This window comes from Antennarius striatus, chromosome 24 (assembly GCF_040054535.1).
Source record: "Antennarius striatus isolate MH-2024 chromosome 24, ASM4005453v1, whole genome shotgun sequence".
Lineage (NCBI taxonomy): Eukaryota > Metazoa > Chordata > Actinopteri > Lophiiformes > Antennariidae > Antennarius > Antennarius striatus.
In genome coordinates this window covers 1,236,274-1,243,774 of record NC_090799.1, presented here as the reverse complement: position 1 = coordinate 1,243,774, position 7,501 = coordinate 1,236,274, and the positions used below count along the sequence as shown (strand labels likewise).

General features: G+C 41.9%; 1 long non-coding RNA gene across 1 annotated transcript; it reads right to left on the bottom strand.

Moving 5' to 3' along the window:
- Positions 1 to 2,412, bottom strand: LOC137591330 (uncharacterized). The gene is made up of 3 exons (XR_011034644.1): positions 1,956 to 2,412; positions 854 to 943; positions 1 to 616 (listed from the first exon to the last, which is right to left on the bottom strand). It is a non-coding gene; the product is annotated as an uncharacterized lncRNA (long non-coding RNA).
- Positions 2,413 to 7,501: the final 5,089 nt, after the last annotated feature.

Sequence of the window (7,501 nt, the reverse complement as noted above, 5' to 3'; positions counted from 1 at the left end):
AAAACCTGTTCCGTCATCGCTGCAGCGTTGGAACAAATGTCATTTCACCGCCATTAAAAGTAGAATTCAATTTTCTCTTTATCTAGACTTTTTCTTAACAATGAATACGCCTGATAAAAGATCACAATCATGAAAAGAGGCTGTAAATTATAAATTATAATCAGTGAGTATTGTTGAAATGTGGGAACCGTGGCCAGCCTTGGGGAAGCAGATCCATTACTGAAACATTCAAGTAGCTTCAGGAGAGACGCGGAGGCTTTTGTAAGCAGCTCAGATCACGTTAAGCACAACCCAAAGTCACTATTTCAGGATTTATTTGGTGATTATTTTGTAAAATGAGTTTCCCTGGTAAAGTTAAGTGAGTAAAGGCACCATTCGGGAACCCATTCAGTGATTGGGATCCCATCCTGCAGCATTTTTGTCCTTGGATGCTCTTAGAGGAGGTTGTTTCACGCTTAAGAAGTCCACCATTAATCTCTACGACCATTAACCAGATACGGTAGGTGATGAGCTCTTTGGTGACAGTGATGATGTCCCCACTGGGATGGATAAAGATGCCGTGTGGTCAGCCATATTAAACGACGTGATGGCCTGATGTTCATTGTTGATGCAGCTCCTGGGAACAGGAACAACCATCTCCATGTGACCACACGTGATTTGTTGCAGCCATATTTCTCATTTCAGCTCCAATCCCCTCGAAACAACCCGAGATAACATTAATGTGCTTCCATCTCAATAGAATAGTGGATTGTCAGCCCGATAGAGTGTCTGAACCGGCCCATTAGCGGGATTAGCAAACAGCTAGCGATTGACCTTGCGGTGACTCTTCGCCGAACGACCGACGGATACTCACCCAGCTCGCTGAGTCGTGTTGCTCCACGATGCCCTGGTGCCTCACCGAGAGGAGGACTCATTTCAAGGCGTCATCGGTGTGCAGCCATGCCTTTACATAATGACACATGTAATTTGCATAAAAACCATCTCAATTCTTTTGGTCCTTAAAACATTTGATGCCGTTTTATCATAAATGTAGTCATGTAGCTATCAAATGGTTCCTACAAGATTTCAAAAACACCATTTTTTGCACGGACGATCTCAAAGTTGTGTAGCATACATTTTCATTAGGATTGCTTGACCCTATTTATCTTATAAATTGGGGAGCCCACCCAATGGTGTGAATCGATATATCCCTAATCAGAGCTGCTGTCCAGCCTGTTGTCCTTCTGATTCTGCACAACGATGATATATTTCCCCAGAATCCGAGCCTTTACATTGGCTTTGTGTGCATGAGTACGTAGTTATGCTGTTGGCAGGCTGTAATCACTGTGCTGTCCCTATTTGCATCAGTAATTAGAACTGACAGACACCGGCCTTTTACTTTGTTTAGTCAGCCAGCTGTGTGCTAACAAGGAGGAGTGAATTTTGGCTGTTTTCCTCATTCACAAGCAAGAAAAAAATATGCTGGTTAAAAATCTCCAAACATTAGAAAGTCAATGTCACACATATTGTGAGATGAAACTGATTCGAACGACTCCACAGCTGCTCCACCCAGAATGACGTCCGCACAGCCAGTGAGAATCGTCCAGCTGAGACTGAAACAAACCAGATTACCTTTTAGTTTCCTGACAAACTTTATTGGGATGAATCTGTGATCTTGTAATGAAATAAAGGATCCCGGTAGCGTGACAGTAAAAGCAGCCAGCAAGGCTCAATGATTCCATGATGGTGAGGCTCCTCTTTCCTCATCGGAGCTGACACTTTTGTAAAAACCCTCTAGGGTGGGCCGGCCAGTGAAAAAGGGTGATTTGTCATGATTGGGTAAGAGTACACTCCTCAGAGTCGATAGTGTTCCCGGAGGGAGACTTCCAGGTGACAGTGAGATCATTCGTGTGTCTACCCATAAGATTTTCTGCGTCCACCCAAACAAAGTGTTTGCGCCCACATATTTGACTTACCTTCTGCTATCAGATGAGGTTAAGGTTATTAAGACCATAAAGAAGCCGGGAGCGTTGTTCTCCTCCTGCGATTATCTCCCATCAGTCCTGAGCCGTCACTTCCTGCCCAGCTCCTCGGTGACACAAGCCTGCTGCTGCCTGATTTCATCAGAGATGATCTTCCTCAGCTCAGGAGGAAAGGAGCGCTGGTCTTCTCCTTGGTAATAGATGTTTGTTATCCACATAGAGCATCAGTTTGCCGTTTACGTTTTATGCAATCATTAGAAAGCCTAACAATGTGTTCATTTTTCATCAGACACCACCCCTCCATCCCCGAGTCAAGGAAAGAGTCAAGTACGAACAAGTTATCAATCACTTTAGGTTTGTTTAATTTTCTGTCCATCCATTCAGGCTCCACGTTTTTCACCTACTCAGCCTTTTTTTTTTCCCTAAGCTCTAAACTTGATTTATTAAGCCCTGAATCATGGAATGGAATGGCAGAGAGAGACTGACAAGAAAAAATGACATGATTAGAAGAGGTTAGGCAGAGCGAGGGTGAATTGTAAAACAAAAAACGTGTACATACAGTAATTCCACCTTGTGGACTCTGTTTTTGTCCTTTAGGCCTCTACAATCCTGGAATGTTGCTGAAGAAAATCTGACCATCAAAGAGGCGGTTTATAAATGTTAAACAAGGTTATTCCATTCAACCCAGGGGCGAGAACTGTATTCAAGATGACAGCAGAGGTCGGAACACAGTCACATATTATGAAAATCTCCTGACTGCTGAACGATCCTCACATTACCATGAAGTTCGCCAAGTGTTAAAGTATCTACAAGATTATTTTGTTTATTATAAGATAAAAGGTTCACACTTGTGTCTCTCAATGGAGAAGAGCAACGAGTTAAAACAAGTCATGTCATTGATCGCCACAGGTAAGCAGTGTCCCCTGTATATAATTTGATCAATGATTTACAAATACATCATATGTTGTAAAAATAGTAAAAGACAATAAATTAACAGTTTACCTTAAATGTAAAGAGCATTCAGCCTGACTGAAGTCTCTCTGACTTTGTGTTATCTGGTCAAAATATGGTCTTTAATGGAGGTAATTTACTCGACAGTGACTTAAATACTGAGTGCTGGTTGCCATGTTTAACTCCTCACAGAAAACGTATTGAGCTGCAGTGATTATTAAATGTTAGATGGTTGCCGCAAAATCTATATCAATAAGAGCTTATTTACTGATGTGTATCCATGTGTGGTGTCTTGCAGGATAAAAGCACTAACCATGACAGGCAAAATGTGTGCATTTTCCTCCATGCTGTATTCAAAGCATCTTCTGTTGACAAGTTTGGAGAAAAATGTCGAACAAATCAGAAAAAAAAATCACAAAAAAATAGCTGAGTTTGCTCTGTGTCTGTAATTTCACAAATTCCATTTCTGCTTGAAACATATGCTTTTTTCCCACATATAAAGCTGTGTTGTCTGTCAACAGCAAGAAACAACCAAACAAGCTCTCAGGCATCTGCTGAGGATTGCAGAGCCTCACAGAAATTACAAGGCAAAAGAGAGAGGCAGATACAGTAGATGGAGGCTTAAGCCTGGTTTATATTATCTGAGCCAGGCAGAGATGGAAAGGTGGTGGGAACAGAACAAATGGAAAAAGAAAGGAAAGGCCGATAAGTGCACAAAGTGAAAACGCATTATTCTTGTGTATCCTCACAAGTGAGAGCCTAATATTTTTCGGCATTTTACCTCCTATTTAACTCTTCTGGAATAAAATCTCTGCAGAAATGTTTCAAGCACAAACTTTAAAGTGAGACAGGGGTCAGATAAGGTTTTAGATGGATGTGGCTTTAATGGAGATTAATGGCATCACAATTTAGGAAATTAACTCTGAAATTTTTGCGTAGACAAAACTAAATGAGTTTTCTCGTGCGAACATGATGCACGAGAAAACTAAAAGTGACCAAATTCGGCAAATCAATGTTAAAAGTCTTCGTGCAGTGGGGTGTAGGCCCTTTAATCAAAGCCAATGATCCACTTACACTTACAGCCGTGTGGTAGTAAAGTGAAAAAGGAAGTTTATTCACTTCCTAGCCAGGGGGAGGAGAAGACCAATACGACTATCACAGCTGTCCATTAAAAAACATGGACCCCGTGAGCAATTAGCTTAGCCCATCACAAAACCTTCACATGGAAAAACACAAGCTCAAGAATGTGATTATACACAAGCTGGGAGATTTAAGGAAAGATCAGCCTCTTGATGGCTATTTTGATAAAATGCTAATCTGATCATAAGAAAATGAGGCTCGGTGTGGTGAGTTAACATACTTCATCTTTCCATCACCGTCCATCTGTTTACACATTGGAGCAAACAACATAGACATGAATTAAAGTCCTAAAACTCAAAATGTAAAATGTGATTCCGTTTGAGCACAGGCAACAATAACTAATTAACCATTTTTCCCCAAAGTATCCTTAAAATGGAGCTTCAGGCCTCGCTGGCTTCATCTTCACTAAGCTCTAATTAAGAAAATGAGGATTTTGAATCCCCCTACCAGATTCGCTGGAGGACGGAATCAAAGTGGCCCAAATGAATTTCAGAATAAATATGAAAATATTGCATCACTAGTTTTGTATTCTTTCAGGAAGTTGTGTAACTTATGCATATTTAGTTGTAAGTGGGAGATTTGACTGGAAACATAACAAACTGGTGTGGGATGTGGTTGATTGAAACCGCCCAGAACATCACTGGCGCATCAGCAGAACTAAAACCACACGCCTGAATAATGCAGGGAGAAACATCATCAACAGAAAATGAGTCACAGATCGGCTGGATTCAGACTCCACGGCGACAGCAGGGAACACAGATGATCGACACAACACTGATTCTCCTCTACAGCATCACCAATACCAAATCTGGGCTCAATCATGGGTCAGATGGTTAGCAATAGCCTACATCTGGTCAAGTCCAGGTCAGATGAGAGACGAAAGCTCTCAAGTGAGGTCTGGGTCTACTCCCAGTTGGAAAGGCAACCTTATCAACTAAACCTGCTCCTTCTGATGCCTGGATGCAGACACGAAAAAGGAGGAAAATACCTCCTTCAGATGCATAAAATAGCAACTGTGCTTCATGGAAAGTAAACACTGCAACTTACTCCCAGTTACAGTAAGGAAGGAGTGCTTTATTCTTTTACCTGCTCTCTGAATCAAACTATTTGTTGTTTGAGACAACTCCTGTATTTATATGCAAGAGTTCCTGGCTGTAAATTGCTCCTGCTGGTTTCAGTGTTTGAGCTGTATGCCTAAAAGAGATCAGCCTCCCTCCCAGGGCAGTAAGAGTTAATTTATTGCCAACACGAGTGGAATTCCGAGTGGCTGTCACGCTCCTCTCCGTCGAGCCCCAGCGTTGTGTCCTGATGTATGCTTCCTATTTAAATCCCATCCATCTGTTTGGGATGACAGGAAATAATTCACACTTTTGAAATCCCGTCAACAACAAGGACGGATATCAGTATCAATGCCAGATATCAATATGAAAGGTTTTGTTGTGCATGTCTGAGTCGTTCTACATCCAGACAATCTGATGATAGCGAGATGGGCGCCGTGCACAATCTGACACCGAGTGACAAGTGTGTCATTTACGCAGCCATGCAAAGGCGAATGTCAAGTCCACAGCCTAATCGGCTCCACCGACATTGATTTGTTTTCAGAGAAGTAATTTAAAAAGGAATTTGAATGTTGAGTCTGAGGCAGCTGACACCCAAAATCGACTTTTCTTTGATGTACATTAATCAAATGTGTAAAAGTTGGCAGACAGGATAGTGATTTATGGTGTCTGCACTTCTGATTGCAGAACTATATCAAGTCTTGACCTTTTTGAGTTTTGGTGAGCCATCAGGGTTCCTGCAGCGTTAAAGGAAATGAAAAATAGAACTCATTCATCCACCTGTCGACTCTTTATTCTTGCACACGCACCACTTTTCCACCAACTTTCAAGACGCGAAGACTCAACAATGCGCTGAATTAGACAGGGATAATGTCAGAATTCGTTCTTCGTGGTCAACTCAGTGCAGAGAGTCAGAATTTTGATTTTGAATCAAATGTCGCAGCGAGCCGTCTAGTGTCACTTCAGGCGACGCTGAATGCCAAACACTCATTATCTTGTCATTTCAGGAGCACTGCTGCGTCGGTCCAACATTTCTTGGAGGAAGATGATCATCCAGCTGCTCTCGATGAGCCCCTTTCTCTCACCTTGGTATAAATGTGTCTACACAGATGGCTGAGTGTTTCAGCGCCAATTAATTCCCCCGCTAGTTTCTGGAGCTATGTGCCTGAATGGACGGGTCAGGAGGAGGTCATGCTAACTGAAAGGCCGAGGAGAAGGAATTCAAGGCAAATATTAGGAATTAGAATCCCAGTTTGGGATACTTTATTTATCCCAAACTGGGAAATTTAGAATTTATTTTAGACTGATTTTTAAAAAATCCTGCTTTTTCCTGAGACGTTCTCTAAAGCAACATGAAGAAATTTGCCCTAAGCATCTACGCCATCTCGCCAAAGGTCTACTCTAAACATTTTTTTTGGACTTTTTTCTACTCTGAGCTCCAAAGGCTTGCTTTCTAATGCTTTGTTTTGAAATCTGCGTGTTCCCCATTGTCTCGCCCTCCGCCTCGCTCGTTATCAGGTTCATTTACCACAAGCCCCGCAATAATCACTCGCTTTTCATTTTCCCCAAGCTTTAGCCTTTTAAATGCTCTACCATTGGGCTGTTTGGCCAATTATGGAGCAGACGTTCTATTACTCAGCATATTATATCACATTGCACATGCCATAGGGGGTGATCACAGCAGAGCAAAACACAGCAATGAGGAAACAGAAGCTGAGAATAACTATTATTACACATGTACGACTGGACCGACTGTGCTTTTAAATTTCTGTGTGAAAACAAACTCATGAACCAAAAACGTTTGGTAGTTAAAATTATTTTCCTTCACACATAAACCTAAAGAACAAATGCACCCTAAAGCGAAACATGGGAGTAAAACCGTTTCAATGAAATTTACTTTTGAAAACTGTTCCAGAAAACGGAGGGGGAAAAAAAGCATTTGACGTAAAAAGCCAACTGGGAATAGTTTCATGATGAAGAAATCATATCGGCAATACTGTTTTCTGCCTACAAGCTCCCACAAGACTTTTGGAGCGAAACTGTTTGAGGAAAGAGTCTCACCACAAGTGCTTCCCACATTTTATGTTTATCTTTCCAAGTACAGAACAGAAGACATTTTTCATTTCTACGGTGTTAAATCCCGCAGGAGTGTAGCTGCTCCCTCGGATGATTGTGATGCCTGGAACAAAGGGCTCACAAATCCAATGCACACTCGCAAACCTGTAGGCTTCAGAGGCGAGAACAACACAACTGCCGCGATGCCGCTGGAGCAGATTTGTCCAGATGCGAGGACATCTAGCGTGCCTATGCATGTGTACGTCTAAAAGGCTTTATGCATAACAAAATCACCACACAGATAGAAAGTAGACGCGATTCAGAGCTGCTAAAATA